Source organism: Schistocerca americana, chromosome 2, assembly GCF_021461395.2.
Source record: "Schistocerca americana isolate TAMUIC-IGC-003095 chromosome 2, iqSchAmer2.1, whole genome shotgun sequence".
NCBI lineage: Eukaryota > Metazoa > Arthropoda > Insecta > Orthoptera > Acrididae > Schistocerca > Schistocerca americana.
Window position 1 is genome coordinate 325220537 of NC_060120.1, and position 17353 is coordinate 325237889.

Consider the following 17353-nt stretch of genomic DNA (forward strand, 5'->3'; position numbering starts at 1 on the left):
GGGGAAAAAAAAGGTCACCTCTTACGAGGCCTATTCGGAAAGTAAAGTCCGATTGGTCGCGAAATGGAAAACACTGTGAAAATCAAAATTTTTTATCTTCAACGGTTCCAGATACTTGTCTAAATAGTCGCCGTTCAGACTTCGACATTTGTGTACCAACTTTCCTGTACCATCATCACAGAAGGCAGCAGCCTCTGCTTTCTGTCAATTCTCTGCGCTACTCTACAGCTCGTTGACTGAGCTAAAATATTGTCTTCATAGCCAGGGGTTCATGTGAGCACAGATGAAACTCAGGGGGAGTCAATTACGATCTGTATTGTGGTGACCAAACACTTCCCATCGAAAATGCTGCAAGAGCGTCTTCACTGCCCCTGCAGAGAGCGGCCGAGAATTGTCATGAGGATGGAGACGAGTAACAGTTATGTTATGTGGGCTGCATGACATCAGGCAAAATCTCTCACCATCCCCCATACTTGGTGGGAGACACTATTTTCTATGCATCTTTACACTATGGTTTCCATGTACCCAGTCGGACTTTACTTTCCGAATAGCTTTCGTACTTTTATTGTCTCACTTCGTAACCTAATTTCCTCGCATGACCCGATTTTATTCGACTACATTCTGTTGCTCTTGCCTTACTTTTATTGGTTTCCATCTTGTGATCGCTTTTCAAGACATCACACACTCCGTTCAACGCCTCTTCCTTATAATTAATTAAAACTGCAAAGTAAACAATGAAAGAAGCGACAGACTCTTCATTTTTGGAAAGTGTAACATTTTATAATCCATGCCCCACTGCCATATGGTAGCTGATTTCGAGTTTATGCTATGTTTGAATGCTCCTACGACCTCTGTGTATGTATGCGGCTGTCGGCACAAACACAGAACACTATTGCCCTCTCCTCGATTGGTAGCCTACAGTCAGATTTATTTTGGACCTCGCTAGACCTAATGCTTCTGCTTCTTGCTATAAGCTTCCTCCTGCAAACTGTAATCTAGCTTTCCGATATACGTTCTACGCATTGTCGAAAATTTTTCTACTCTCTGCTTAGGGTTTTAACCTACTCTCAGTTACTAGTATAATGATGAGTCGGCTGCTTTCTACCAGAGACGTGAGCTCGCGGACTTTACTACGAATAATATTTTGAGATTCTTATTCTCCAGATATCCCACTCCATATGTTGAAGTAACTGGTTTCTCTGATGGTGTTTTCCTACCTGGTGTCTCGAATCGACGAAGCCTCTGGTTTAGATTCTCATCTTGGCTACGGACCAAAGGGATCTGATAAGACTTTGGAACGATGTTGAAAACCGACAACTGCATAGAGACGTCAGCAGTTCCGGCACTCTCTCAAAAGAACTGAGAATCGTCTCAGAATCTAGGCAACAGTCGCCATTAATGCCAACGCGAGCTGACTGGATGCTGCGTTCGCAATAGCTCCCGTTATAGCCTCTTCCACCTGGCACTGAGTGAAGTAGCGCATTGGTTAGTACACCGAACTCGCATTCGAGACGACGACGGTTCGAACCCGTGTCCGGCCATCCTGATTTAGTATTTCCGTGATTTCCTTTCCCTAAATCGCTTAAGACAAATGCCAGGATGGTTCCGTTGAAAGGGCACGGCCGATTTCCTTCTCCATCCTTCCCCAATGCGACCCTGTGCTCCGTAGACAATAACCGTTGTCGACGGAACGTTAAAACACTAATCTCTTCCTCCTCCGCCTCCTCCTCTTCCACCGGGTGGACGGTTGATTCCTCCACGAATACCCACCGTGTACACATTTGGTTCATTTCCCCGTACGTGATGCTGTTTTCCAAGGACGGGCGTAACACTGGAACTGCCTACCACTAACCGCCCTTTCAGACCCCTCTAGGAGTGCCCTGACCACGGCACAGGAGCGACCACTGCACCAGCAGAAAAGACGAAGGCCCACCGACTCGTTCTCGTTATCATCAGGAGTTAAAGGTCGAGAAAGTGACGTCAGGCCAACAGCAAGCACCTCCGTCCTGCTGAACGAGTTGTCTAGAGAGAACGGCCGCCAGTCTAAGAACCAGATTCTGCCCAGCCGGTTTTCTGTAAGTGGGTTACAAGCGGCGAAGTCTGATTAACTCCTTCGGTAGCTCAGTTGGTAGAGCGGTGGACTGTAGTGGTATATGAAGCAGACATCCATAGGTCGCTGGTTCAAATCCGGCCCGAAGGAATATTTTTAATTTATGTCATAGGCGCCTTGTTACTCTTCTGCACACAGCAACTCTAAGAAATTGGTCGCTACCCATTGATGAACGAGTAAGAAAATATACTGCAGTCTTACACCAAGTTTTAATAGGAGTGCACCGAAAGGTACAGCCATTTTCAGGTGTCAGTGGGGTACAATTGGGAAAATTGTCAGTTGTCCCCAGAAACTTTTGAAACTAGGTCAGTATTTTTGAAGGGAGTTCAAAGTTTCAGTTGAGCGTACAGAGCATAATATAAGATCGAAATTCATCCCAGCTAACACTTTTCTACAAAGCGTACCTATAGAAATTAAGACGTGAGTTCACATGTGTTCTATTACACAACTTGCTAGACTAAACAGTTGTAATCAAAGTAGGGAATAAAACTCCTTCTTAACTAAGGAGTTAAGTGGATTCTCGTTCCATTCACATTTTGTTTATTACTAGAGAACATACATCTTCCGTCTGAGTCCGCAATCATCATGAATATTTGATGAATAAAACCGTCCAGACCGTTAAATAAAATGTCTTTATTTATTACGACGTTTCGGCACCTGCTACCATCAGATAAAAAAAGAGAGGAACAATGTTCAGTGTCAATATTAAAATCTATACCTAGATTGCCAAAAACAAGCTTCAATATTAAAATGTATACTGGATTTTAATATTGACAGTGAATTTTATTTCGCAAGTTCAAAGTTTTTTTGATATCTTATGATCACAGATGCCGAAACGTCGTAATCAATAAAGACTTTTATTTCGCGATCTACTCGGTTTTATTCATAAAAAACTTCCATTTTGCTCAAACCTGCCTGTTCGATGGCTTTTGGCCTGTAAATTTTGAGATCTATCTCTCTGTTGGTTTTCGGAAGTAGTTCAAACAGGCAGCTGAACGACAGTTGCGTGTTTCACTTGTCAATGTATCGTGTATAAATGTGGCTACTAGTTTCTGTTTCGTAATATTACTGTCGAATACTGTAATTTGCTTCCTTTTGCGTCCATATGTGCTGCCTTGATATCAGATAAGGTGAAGCTGTTAGAGTGATAGGAACCGTTGGTAGCCCCGTGCGTGATTATGATACAAGGACCCCATAAATTTGTGTAAAATCAGGGTAGTTGCCGCCATAAATTTTCGTATGTTTACAGTATACAGAATCTTAAAGTTCTTTTACAGCTTCACGTCCCATTGAAAAAGAGATTAGTAAATTATGGAAGAAAAACACAACGAGGTGTCTAGTTTTAGGGTCGTTGCAGAAGGAGAATGCAGTCGCCGTGTTGTAACGAAATTCTTGTGCTATCTTACGCAACCTCGGTCACACAAATCGTATCATGCCCGGTTATGTTATCTTTAAGAAGAAAGAGGAAAGGGTTTCCTAGTATTTTGCTACCCGCTTTCTTTCTTTCTTTTTAAACATAACACGTCATGATAATATTTGTGTGCTCGAAGCTGCGAAGTACAATAAAAGAAAGTCTGAAGACTCTTCGTCGCTTTTGTTTATAGTTATTCAGCGTTGATCATTGGAATCAAACCCTTACACCAGTGCCCTGCATACGGTAAAAATTTCCTAACCAGTAAGTTATCTTTCTCTAGACCGTAAACAATATCAAGTTTGACATAAAATTATTTTTAATATTCGGTTAACTTAATTATATACAGTTTCTAACATTTGTTATGAAAGTCTTTTACCATCACTGCGTTTACTATAGTGATAACTGGCTAGAACAGAGGAACCGTTGATATCTGATAAAACGTAATGCTAATGTGAGCATAAATACCAGATAACGATAATTTAATTGCCACTTAGGTTCCACAGATGACAGTTTTGTAAACATACTGATTATTCGATCGTTTACTTTATGCGTGTGTTACACAACGATCTAAAACATCAAATGGTGAAGTATCAGCGTAAACAAAAGATACGGCAGCGAAAGGCAATGGCAATCTTTAGAACCAGCACAACGACACTGGATAAACCTTGCGATAGTTCGCCCTACGCTACTGAAAACCATTCTCAGCGATGAATGATTGAGTCGTTGGACTCGTATAACCGAAAAGAGTGGCGGTCAAACCACCATTCGGACATTTAGCTTTAAATTTTCCATGATTTTCCTTAAATTACCCTATACGAATTCTGTGATTCAGCAAAGGTACGACTGTTTTGCTCTTCCATCTATTACGAATTGAACTAAAGCTGTATATAAGATTACCCACAGTCCAATCCCTGTAATACGTTATCGTTTTACACATATGAATCGCTACTGTCAATTTACAAAATGTTATCAGTGTTTGCGAGATTTACTTCATAAATCGCCACTGACTAAACGAAAGAGACAGGCTTTACCATTTGGTTCAGTATTGTAAACATAAACTGATTTGAAGGGTATTCTGTGTGCCTTTCATCAGTTACTCTGTAGCCAGATGAAGCGGCGTTTCGTAAATGTAAGGATGGTGGGCAATTTCACGACTGTTTTATGTGGATATGGAGGCGGGATGAAAGCCCTTTTGTGATCTCTTGTGGGGGCAAGCTGAAAATATTCACATTAACAGAATCCGAATTCGCCAATGATAGTACGCGATTCTCGTTCACAGTATCAGTAGCAGGTTTATCCTTGGCTGAAATTATCGCAACAACACTCAAATTAAAATTCATGCTCACTTAAACAATCAAGCGAAAGTGTACTGATGGCCATTAAAATTTCAACATCAGAAATGATGGAAAGTAATGAAAACGTACTTAGTGTGCGAATACAGGATGTTGCGAAGAAAACGTTTCAGTATGTATAGATGATTAGGGGGCACATAGCGTGAGAAATTTAATTCGCGGAGCTGCCCACCTCTGATACGAACAGTGGCCGTAACCCGGTTGGGCATCGAGACCGCCTGAGCTTGGGTGACTAGTACGGATACGTCTGGGGTGACAAATATTTGATCATGGTTTTTAGGTAGATGGGGAACATCTGACCATGATTTTAAGGAAGATATAAGGGATATTTAGTCGTAATAAATTCCATGTGTGCACCTACATCGCATTTTCTTAGTCTCGCTTGGTAGTGGAGATAAAAATATAAATAAAAACTGACACTCTTTGTTTAATTTTACTCTATTATGTCATACTGAATCATACTTTGGGGTAAATCCACAAACCGGCAAAAAGTTTTTAGAGTGCAAAAGCGTGTAACGGGACTTATTTGTTGTTTAAATTCAAGAACAGCATGCCGAAACCCATTCAAAGAATTGAATACGTTAACTACTACTTCACAGTATATTTATTCCATAATGACGTTTGTTATAATTTGTATGTCTTTTCTTCCAACCAGTAGCTCAGTACACAGTATCAATGCTAGGAATAAAAACAATCTTCATAAAGATTGAACTCACTTACAGTATGTGACCAAAAGTATCCGGACACTCCAAAAAATATACGTTTTTCATACGTCGAACCTACGGACTTCGAAAGTGGTCAGGTGATCGGGTGTCATTTGTGTCATGCGTCTGTACGCGAGATTTCCACATTCCTAAACATGCCTAGGTCCACTGTTTCAGATGTGACAGTGAATTGTAAACGTGAAGGGATACGTACAGCGCAAAAGCGTACAGGCCGACCTCGTCCGTTGACTGACAGAGACCGCGGACAGTTGAAGAGGGTCGTAATGTGTAATAGGCAGACGTCTATCCAGACCATCACAGGAATTCCAAACTGCATCAGGACCCACTGCAAGTACTATGACGGTTAGGCGGGAGGTGAGAAAACTTGGATTTCATGGTCGAGCGGCTGCTCATAGCCACACATCTCGCAGGTAAATGCCAAGCGACGCCTCGCTTGGTATAAGGAGAGTAAACTTTGGACGATTGAACAGTGGAAAATCGTTGTATAGAGTGACGAATCACGGTACATAATGTGTTGAAACGACGGCAGTAAATTTCAGTCACATACAGACTTTCATTAGCGCTACAAAATGACTCTACATCAAATATGTAACCTGCTTCGGCCACATGTCTATAATAAAGATAGATGCCACCTTTGGAAAAATTTAAGATAGCTTTGAAGAAAACATGTTGCTCCATTATGAATATTAAGAGCTAATATGGCAATTCAGTATTAAGCCAAGACGGTAAGACTGAAAGGTGAAAGCAATGTATAGCAATGTATACCAAATTAACGAACTTGAAGATGATACTACAAAAAGAGAAGAGGAGATGGGATATAAGATACTGCGAAAAGAATTTGACAAAACACTAAAAGACCTACGCTGAAACAAGGGCGCTTGATTAGCCTACATTTCCATAGTATAACTGAGATCATTGAAAGCACGTACCACGACAAAATTGTCCCAACTGACACGCAAGATCATTCAGACAGGCGGAATACCCTTACACTCCAAGTAGAATATAATCTCAGTTGCAAAGAAGGTGCTGACACGAATGAATATCACCAAACTATCTGTTGAACAAGTCATGGTTGCAAAATACTGATAGAAATTATTGACAGAAGAAGACATAGACTGGTAGAAGCCGGCTGCGAGGAAGATCATTTTGGGTCCCGAAGAAATGTAGGTAACATTGACGCTACGACCTATCTTAGAAGAAAGACTGACGAATGGAAAACCTACATTTGTAGTATTTCTAAATCTAGAGAACGTTTTAGATAGTATTGGCTGTAATACACTCTTCGAAACTCTGAAGGTAGCAAGGATAAAATATACTGCAGTTAGAAGACTCGAAGGACATGAAAGGGAAGGAGTAGTTGAGTCGGAAGTCACACAGGGTTGCAGATTATATGGGTAGATCGGATAACTAATGAGAAATTGAATCGAATTTGAGAAAAAGAGAAAAGAAATGTTGGGTTGGTGGAGGGTTGGGGTGATGGGGGGAGAGGGCGGGTGGCAACAGGAAGGCCATCCTCTACCACTAACATTGCCAGATGCAGATTACATTCCGATCTCGTGATGATACAGGGCAAAGGCCGGGAAATAGAAGAAAGATTTGAAAATGCGAGTCGCCTGACAAAAATGTCAATCGCTATTTGGAGGACTATGGCGCATTGGTAAGACACTGGGTCGTATTCGTAAGGCTCTCGGTTCAAGTCCCCGCCCAGCCAACCAGATTTACGTTTTCCATGTTTCTCCTAAATCGTTTAAGGCGAAGACCGAAAATGAAACGGCGCGTTGTACTTTCCCAGTACGAGCTAATACTGCTTCTCTTGTGGCCATGTCGGCGACGGGACGTTAAACCTGAATCTTTCTTTTGAGAATTATCGTTTCCTTGTCATCAATGTTACAGTTCATAATGTTCGTGCAGGAAGAAAATTTTGTGTTAACAAACGAGGAAAAGGAAGCGCAGAATTCGCTGCATATAATATATTGCGAGTCGCCAACTCTTCGGAATACCTACAAGTTTATTTGCTCTCGGTGAGGCATAACTTTCAGTAGCAGACAGCGGAAAGGTAAACAGAAACGCACGACCGGGTCCGTTTATCTGGCCGTAAACTACCTGTTCGGGCGGCGTTAGTTTCCACATCTGCAAATCGATAGGAGCTGGCGAGGAACCAAGCTGGAAGACTTCCAGGCTGTGAGTATCGAATTTATGTGCTTACATTGTACCGTTTATCGCGCACAACTCGCGTAGACTAGCGTCCAGGACGTTGGCCTGTGGTGTGAGTAAGCCACGTTGATGCCTACGCCCTGAGAGAGGAACGCATTATAGAACGCCGCATAAAATTATTCGTCTGAGTGGTCATCGCTCTGTATTACTTAATATGCAATTGCTTCGTTCCATCTGATCTAGTCTGTCAACAACGTAGACAACTGAACCATCTGAAAAGCAGAATAATGTTTCTACAGTGCTCCATTCTGCTCTGGACTGGTGGAGCAACAGTGGTTCCACATTCCAAATAAAAGACAATCTTAGCAATATGTAGTGATTTCGTTCATGTCCCAGCGCGCACCTAATGTACCTCCAAGTCCCTTACAGCGAGAAACAGCAAATTTGAAATACGTTGCTCAGTCTAGAAGATAAACTGTTTCTTTCTAAATCAGCAATGTAACCCATTCACGTGACACTTGTAACACCCAGTCCGACTCCATTTACGTCTTTTACCATTTTTCGGTCCCATGTCTTACAGATAGGCTAACCTACTCAAATAAAGTGGTGTCAAAATTTCCTTCTTCGCTCGTGATCCCCTACAATATTAACTCATCCATAAGGAAAAGCTAGGCTATTTTTCTGATTCGGGTGTAAACAAACTTACTTATGCCCAGTAACACACCTATATAGGGCAAACAGGCCATGCGGCCAGGACTAGATTTCAAGAACGCCTTTTTACAAAAACAGGTGCTGTAAAAATAACTACTGGTCATTTTCCGAGCATTTTGATGCTATCGGACATTGCGAGTCGACGACTATCGCACTTCAAATTCTATATAGAGATCGCAAAGGAAAAAACTCCTGCGGAGGAATTCTAAATAGCGAAATTTCTTAGGTGATCGGGTTAGCTAAGCCTTAGTGAACAATTGGAGAGTAAAAATAAAATCTACTACGATATCATTATGACAGCTTCGCCAGAGTTCACTTGATTTAGTTCCAGATGTATTCTATGTTTGTTTTTCGTGCCTCTCATGCACTTGGTCCCTACCACTGTCTCTTCATGTCAGCTTTCCTTTAACGGGTTCTTCGCCTGAAAACCACCCGAGTTCTTCAGTCGCGGAAACTAGAAGTTAGTGCCGCGAGGGGTATCCGCACGGTCAGAGGCGCCTTGCCACGGTTCGCGCGGCTCCCCTCGTCGGAGGTTCGAGTCCTCCCTCGGACATCGCGTAAGTTAGTTTAAGTTAGATAATGTAGTGTGTAAGCCTAGCGACCGATGACATCAGCGTTTGCGCCCATAGGAACTTACCACCACCTTAGAAATTACCAGAGCGTTGGCAGACTGTTGCAAATGGTAAGGGAGGTCTCTGTTATGTACGTCTGTTTGGGTTTGGTTGTGGCTCAGTGCATATAATACTATTGCTGAGGTCTCAGTTATGTGTGTCCGTTGGGGCTTGGTTTTCTAAGCCATTTGATATTATTTTCCCGGGCACCTTCCCCTCACCTGTGTTATAAACCCAGCCAGTCTTTCCCCTTTTTTCTTCCTCCACCTATTTTCTCTTCCCTCTCTCCTCCCCTTCTTCCCTTCCCCTTTTTCCCCTTCTGCATCCTTGTTTCGTAATTTTACCTTCCTTTGTTCGTACCCTTATTTTTTACTCATTCATTTGCAGATTTGTACATTCAATTACTATTTTGCTAATGATCATTTTGGCAACGGCCTTGGCGCAGTGGATACGCCAGTTCACCGAAGTTAAGCACTGTCGGGCGTGGCCGGAACTTGGACGGGTGACCACCCGGGCCGCCATGTGCTGTTGCCATATTTTGGGGTGCTCTCAACCTCGTCATGCCAATTGAGGAGCTACTCGACCAAATAGTAGCGGCTCCGGTCAAAGAAAACCATCATAACGACCGGGAGAGCGGTGTGCTGACCACACGCCCCTCCTATACGCATCCTCACCTGAGGATGACACGGCGGTCGGATGGTCCCGATGGGCCACTTGTGGGCTGAAGACGGAGTGTTTTGTGCTTGAATGACCATTTTAATTATAATTTTATTGTTATTTATATCTTAACAATCCTTGTTCTCGCTGTCACTCACATTTTATAATTTTTATTATTTTTCTTTCTTGCTTAAGTGATAGGAAATGTTTTTTAGGCTCACCACTCGACTTCTCGACTTTATATCACGTCCTGTTGTGTATTTTATTATCTCACTTTTATCAGCTAATATAAGATGTTCAGTTCCTCTGGCCGTCACTACTAGCTCCACCACTCGGCCCTTCCCACCATCCCCTGCTTTTACCTGACTTGATCCCGCGTCTTCCACGCTTCAGCACACATTTCATCGACTATCAGTGAATTATATGCCTGTGAACGCCGGCCTACCTACACTATTTGCTGCTGTGCTGGTGCTTAGTGAGTTCATTTGCTTCCCTTATCCTGAATACTCGCTTCGCGTGTATTTCGTTCCTGCATGGTCGATTTCTTTATCGTTTCAGGATTTTTATCCTCGGTTTGACCACTGTGTTTTCACTTACCGTTTTTTCCATGGTTTTAATAGTGACTAAGATGACTAACACCATGGCTTTTAATTCTGAGTAATCTAGGCCTCTTCTGTCTTTTTATCGAATTTATAAAGTAGCTGATTCTGCCACTTAACTATTTAGATAGGTTCGCGAATCAAAACTTTTATGTAATAGTTAATTTGTTACGTTTTGCAGTTAATCTAATGATGCACTACGATAGCGAAACGCGTAATTAATCAATAAATATTGCAATAGAGACTTTCTTTTCTTTGGAACATTTCTGCAGTGGATGACGACGTTCGCATGAAAAGTAAATCATTTCAGGAAGAAAAGCTGCTGGCCATTAGTATTATAGCACCATGAAGGTGGCATGCAAAAAAATGGTTCAAATGGCTCTGAGCACTATGGGACTCAACTGCTGTGGTCATAAGTCCCCTAGAATTTAGAACTACTTAAACCTAACTAACCTAAGGACATCACACACATCCATGCCCGAGGCAGGATTCGAAGCTGCGACCGTAGCGGTCGTGCGGTTCCAGACTGTAGCGCCTTTAACCGCTCGGCTACTCCGGCCGGCGGTGGCATGCAACGCCTACATCTACATCATACACTGAAGTGACAAAAGTCCTACGATACAGATATGCACATATATAGATGGCCGTAAAATCGCGCACAAAAAGTAAAAGGGGGCAGTGCATTGGTGGAGCTGTCGTTTGTGCTCAGGTGATTCTTGTGAAAAGTTTCCCACGTGATTATGGCCACACGGCAGGAATTAACAGGCTATAAATGTGGAAAAGTAGTTGGACATAGACGCATAGAACGTTCCATTTAGGAAATCGTTAGGGAATTCAATATGACGAGATCCACAGCGTCAAATGTGTGCCGAGAATACCAAATTTCAGGAATTACCTCTCACCAGGACAACGCATTGGCCGACGACCTCCACTTAACGATCGAGAGCAGAGGCGCTTGGGTAAAGTCAGTTAACAGACAAGCAGCATTATGTGAAATTACCACAGAAATAATGTGGGATGTGCGACGAACGTATCCGTCAGGACAGTGCGACGAAATGTGGCTTTAATGGGTTATGGCACAGACGACCGACGCGAGTGCCTTGCTATCAGAACGACATCGCCTGATGCGCCTCTTTTGGACTCGAGGCCATATCGATTGGACACTAGACTTCTGTAAAACCGTGGCCTGGTTGGATGAGTCCCGATTTCAGTTGGTAAGAGCTGATGGCAAGGTTCGACTGTGGCGCAGACCCAATGGTGACATAGTCCCAATATATATATATGAAGATGGTATCGTTATTTCGGATATGTCCGAAAGAACAGATACCATCTTCATACATATACAGTTAAGGGTCACTGGCCATTTGACCATCTTCTTCTGTGCGGATGCACAAACAGTGCTCGAACTCTTAGGTAACCGGCAGTAAAGCTGCGAATAATAAGTATGATGGGCAGGGGCACTATGAATATAGTGCAGGACATTCAGTTGCGAATGTGGGTCTCACGGGAGGCGTGCCAGAGATAAGTCCCTGTAGTCGCACTATCCTCTTTGTCCTCGGTGGCTCAGATGGATAGAGGGTCTGCCATGTAAGCAGGAGTTCCCGGGTTCGAGTCACAGTCGAGGCACACATTTTTAGCTGTCTCCGTTGACTTATATCAACGCCTGTATGCAGCTAAGGGTATTCATTTCGTTGTAAAGACGTGGTCCCAAGTCGTCAAAAAGGGACTGTGCAAACTGGCGGTGGCCCCATAATGAATTGGGCTGTGTTTACGAGGAATGGACTGGGTCCTCGGGGAAACCGAACCGATCATGGACTGGAAATGGTTACGTTTGGCTATTGGAGACTATTTGCAGCCATTCATGGACCATACCTTCCCAAACAACGATGGAATTTTTATGGATTACAATGTACCACGTCACTGGGCCACAACTGTTTGCAGTTGGTTTGAAAAACATTCTGGACAGTTAGAGTGAATGATTTGGCCACCAAGATCACCCAACATGAAATCCATCGATCATTCATGGGACGTAATCGAGAGGTCATTTCGTGCACAGTATCCTGCACCGTCAACACATTCGTAATTATGGACGGGTGTAGAGGCAGAACGGCTCAACATTACTGCAGGGGACTTCCAACGTCTTTTTGAGTCAATACCACGTCGACTTGCTGCACTCTTCCTGGAAAAAGGAGGCCTGACATACTGTTACAAGGTATCTCATGACTCTTGCACCTCGGTGTACTCAGCTTGTTGGGTACAACTTAGTATTTTTTACAATGGTAATGCGAAGTGGGCTGCAGAGTGGTGTAGCGACTGTCATCATAGGAAAGCTGGACAGGAGCAAAAATGATTAACGAACAAGTTAACACAGTAAATCGAAGATTTACATTACTTGTATTTCTCCAAAGGTTTGAGGTTTTATTACAAATAAAGCAGTAATAAACAGAGTCCAGCTATTACAATATCAACATAAATGAGGCTCTCTGAACTAAGCACTAACGATGGTGTCAGGGTCGCGACAAAGCGGCTTCTGCGTGGCGTCACGTAGTGTAGAAGCTCCAAGCAACAGTGGTCTGCGTGGCTGCCGCCAGCCGTCTTACATCGCGGCGGTAGAGGGCGCTCGTGATACAGAGTCGATGGAGGTGTGACTCAGTGGGCACGCCCTGTTGGGTGCGCCGGATCCCACACGACTGCTATCAGAGGCTGACCGAAACTCGCGATTCTGATGCCAACTTTGACACCCGTGAGGTGGTTAGTACCAGTACATGATACCACACTGCTAGCCACCTGATGGTGTGTTGTGAAGGGGACTTCCGGTAGACTAACTGATCTCTCCTACCATGTCCACTCGGGAATGATACATGGGACGATTGACTGTCGGTAAGCCTCTGTATTGGCTCTAGTTTCTCGAATTTTCTCGTTCTCTTCATCAAGCGATATGTATGTGGGAGAACGTAATATGCTGCCCGACCCTTCACGTAAAGTGGTTTCTGGAAATTTCAATAATATACGTCTCTGTGAGGCACAACACCTCTCTTGTAACGCCTGCCAACGGAGTCTGTTGGGCATCTCAGTAATGGCCTCGCGCCAAATAAACGATCTGCTCTTCGTTGTATCTTCTCTATGTCCTCTGTCAGTCATACATGGTAGAGATCCCAAGAAAGCTCAAACTGGTATGAGTGTACTACATGTGCGGCGCCGCCGTTGTTTCCGTCCCTTTACGACGGACCTGCACCCACCTGTGAACATTGTGTCAGCAGATCATCATTAGGAAAGCCGAGTGAAACCTACTGCACTAATCTACGTTTCGTGAGAAAGTTTTCACACAAATGAAAGGTTGGAAATTTTGTCCTCAATTAATATATTATGAAACTGAGGCGAACAAGTATCACTGCCAATCCTGTGCTAGTCTTAACACAGTCACTCACAATCCCTTTCACTCACGTTAGCAAGTTCATGGTGTTGCATTTCCCGAAAACGTAATAGCTACAAAAATACTGATTGTTTTTGATTAAGAATTCTCGCCAAATATTAAGTCTGTCGGTACCAAATGCAGTTACAGTTTTTAGCCACCGACCTGCTCAATACGCCACGCGGAATTCATGTCTTTTCACAAAATTCACTTGAAAATTCTAAAATTTCTACACGCCCATCGGATAATGATGCCGTCGCTTTACCACACTTTTGATGTTTGAAACACTGCTAGATCGGGCAACTTATCGTTTCCATCGGAACTACTACTACTACACGTCCGAACTGTTTCATGGCTAGGCTCCCACTCTTCTCTAGAATTCTCTCAGTCTTCTCTACCAGCAGAGAAAGCCGCGCGAAGAATATTGCTCTACCATTGGTCAGTTTACTCAACAGCCAATAGCAAAACAACACTCTCCCGCGTCAATCCGCGCTTTTCATCAATAACCGATCGCAAAATAATAAACCTAACGACTGCACTTTTTACCGACGTAATTATCTAATATGCTGAAGTTTTGCATATGCATAAAGTTATTTACTATTGTTATTTATACCTGAATTAACTTTCCCTTCACCATAAACTTACTTTACAAATCTATTCTACAAAAATCCCCTTTTTCCACATCCATACTTCTTTGAAATATTCCCACACTAAACCCCACTACATATTCGTTAAAGAATTATCTTCATATTAACCTTAAACCACACTCACGCATCATTCATACTGCTAAACACATTTATAACATTTTCCCTACGCAAAAAGACATAATAACACTTTATGAAAATACTAGAACAGTTTATGAAAAACATTCTATTACTTTGTTCACTCTAGTGGGCACAATCGAAACCAAAAAACACAGTCCCCCTATCCAATATTGTCCTCTATCGGCTGATACATAAACTACGTGTCACCATCTGTCACTACCCAGCTCTGAGACACATCTCCCACTTAACCTCCTCCAAGGCAGGATCGTTATACGGCGCTACGCCTCACATGCCTGGTTATGTAAATGATTAGCATTTCAGTATAACCGCACAAAGTAGGTAAGAATAACGCCATAATCATTCTGTAGTACTATAAGGTTCCGCAGTAGTTTTCTCATTCAGAAATCGTATTTGATTATTGGTTGTGTAGGCCTCGTGCAGTGAAGAACGTCTAGCAGCACTTGTCAGAATTCGACACTAGTAGAGCCGTGGCCATCAAGAGACTGATATTTCGATCAGAGACACTTCTGCTCTCGGTTGTAGCTATCCCACGGCAGCCATGCCAATATGGAATATGTGGGACGCGTAACGCGGTTTAGGATCTCAATAGCCTCACGCGACAGGGGAGAAACGAATAGCCACGTCCCGTGCTTTGAGATAGGAAATGGCTTGTTTGTAGCAAGATAAAAGAGTCCAAATGTACAGCGGAAGGCAGTATGGATCACCACCCACTATGAGTACGGCGAGCGTTGTTGTGATTTCCCCTAGCGACAGTAGAGAAAGGCGCTCCGACAGTAGTTCGCGTAACAACATTCGATACAGGAGTGGCACCATGTCCTCTTTTTTGAAGAGTCCCTGTTCTGTGTACATCATCACGTTGAACTTATCCGTGCGTGGAGGCTACGACAAGAAAGAACGTTCCCAGACCGGCACATATAGCTTCCTATGTGCTCTTCCTGCTATACTGTACATACATGCACAATGAGGTGGTAATCGCCGGCCGGAGTGGCCGAGCGGTTCTAGGCGCTACAGTTTGGAACCGCGCGACCGCTACGGTCGCAGGTTCGAATCCTGCTTCGGGCATGGTTGTGTGTGATGTCTTTAGGTTAGTTAGGTTTAAGTAGTTCTAAGTTCTAGGGGACTGATGACCACAGCAGTTAAGTCCCATAGTGCTCAGAGCCATTTGAACCATTTTTTGAGGTGCTAATCCACCGGGTGCACAGGGTCTGATCTCCAGCTGCAGTCACACAGCTTTCGTCTCTCATTTGTATAACAGTTTGGCACACAGACACATGTAAACGCAGAATCGAAGGAAAATAGCAAAATCAGAAAAGAGTAAGCGTACCAGTCTAATAGCTTCAACAGTGTAACGGCTACCATTATTAAGATGTCGCATTTGAATGTTGGTAGTCTCTGAGAACACAGTGCTATTTACGAACAATACACACGACATAAACAACGAGCGATATCATACATTTCCCTGGGTCGCACCTGAAGTTGCTTCAAAATTTGTACAAGCTTATCCATCCAAGTTAACATGCCGCATCCTGCCTATAAATAAATCCACTGCGGAGTCGCAATTTTCGTTTGACCCAATATGAATCTACTTTTGTTAATAAGTATTCGTATGGTACAAAGTGAAATGCTTTTCGAAGGTCAAGAAATACTGTAGTTACCAGATTGAATTGCGCAGATCTTCAGGACATCACATGAAAAAAGGACGAGATGGTTTTTTCGAATCGATGCTGATTGACGTGGAGGAAGTCATTCCGTTCGAAATATCTCGTTATTTTTTTACTCGGAATATTTCTGATATTCTGAAAAAGACAAACGTCAGTGCTATCGGACGGTAGATTTGTGGCTCACTTCTCCTTCCTCTCTTGCAGATGGGTGTGATTTTCGTGTTCATACGACTACGGGGCACAGTTTTTGTAGTTATTGAAGGTGCCTTTGTACAGGGCTCTGGCGACTGTTGTTGTTTGTTAACGTATTTCCAGGAAGTACTGGTCTGGTCGATGCGTCGTCAGAAGGTGTTATCGCTGCAGCCAGTGGCTGTTGACATGCGAAGTCTGCATTCGCTGTGACCTGGCTGTCGTTAGCGGCTCCGATCATCAAGATACTTGCAACTGTGAAGTTGGGTTTTGTGTATGGAAACGGCTCTGACCAATGGCGCGCCGTCCCCTCGATGACTCGATGAAGGAAAGAAGGGACGGACGTTTGGAGTCAACGACTGGTCCCAGACGATGTCATAAGAAACAATGATACTGCGATAGACTCTTACACCTCGATTTCATTGCAAACTTGATACGCAACCGAGCGAGGTGGCGCAGTGGTTAGACACTGGACTTGCATTCGATAGGACGACGGTTCAATCCCGCGTCCGGCCATCCTTATTTAGGTTTTCCGTGATTTCCCTAAATCACTCCAGGCAAATGCCTGGATGGTTCCTCTGAAAGGGCACGGCCGACTTCCTTCCCCGACCTTCCCTAATCCGATGAGATCGATGACCTCGCTGTCTGGTCTCCTTCCCCAAACTGATACGCAGTGGCGTAACACCTAAAATGAGTTGTGGCGTGGCCAAGTTCAGGGCTCCCACATATGGGTGGCTGCACTGTAATGCATTGTTCAAATGGTGTGGCGTACAGGGCCCTTGTGCGGCCTACCCTGGAATTCTGCTCCTATGTTCGAGATTCAACGAGGAAACGTGCAATTAGGATTGTAACATACCAACTCATACAATATAATAGCGTTACGAAGCACACAAGGAACTTGAAGAAAAGCAAGAAAAATCACTTGTTTTTATATCTACATCTACATTATACTCGGTAAGTCACCATATTGTGC

At 43.4% G+C, this 17353-nt stretch overlaps 1 protein-coding gene and 1 non-coding gene across 4 annotated transcripts in view; both read left to right on the forward strand.

The window, feature by feature from the left end:
• LOC124595638 (acyl-CoA Delta-9 desaturase-like) overlaps positions 1 to 17353 on the forward strand; it is a 666968-nt gene that overhangs the window by 381579 nt on the left and 268036 nt on the right. The window lies entirely within an intron of this gene.
• Positions 2111 to 2200, forward strand: Trnay-gua. The gene is given in 2 exon segments: positions 2111 to 2147; positions 2165 to 2200. It is a non-coding gene; the product is annotated as a tRNA-Tyr (tRNA).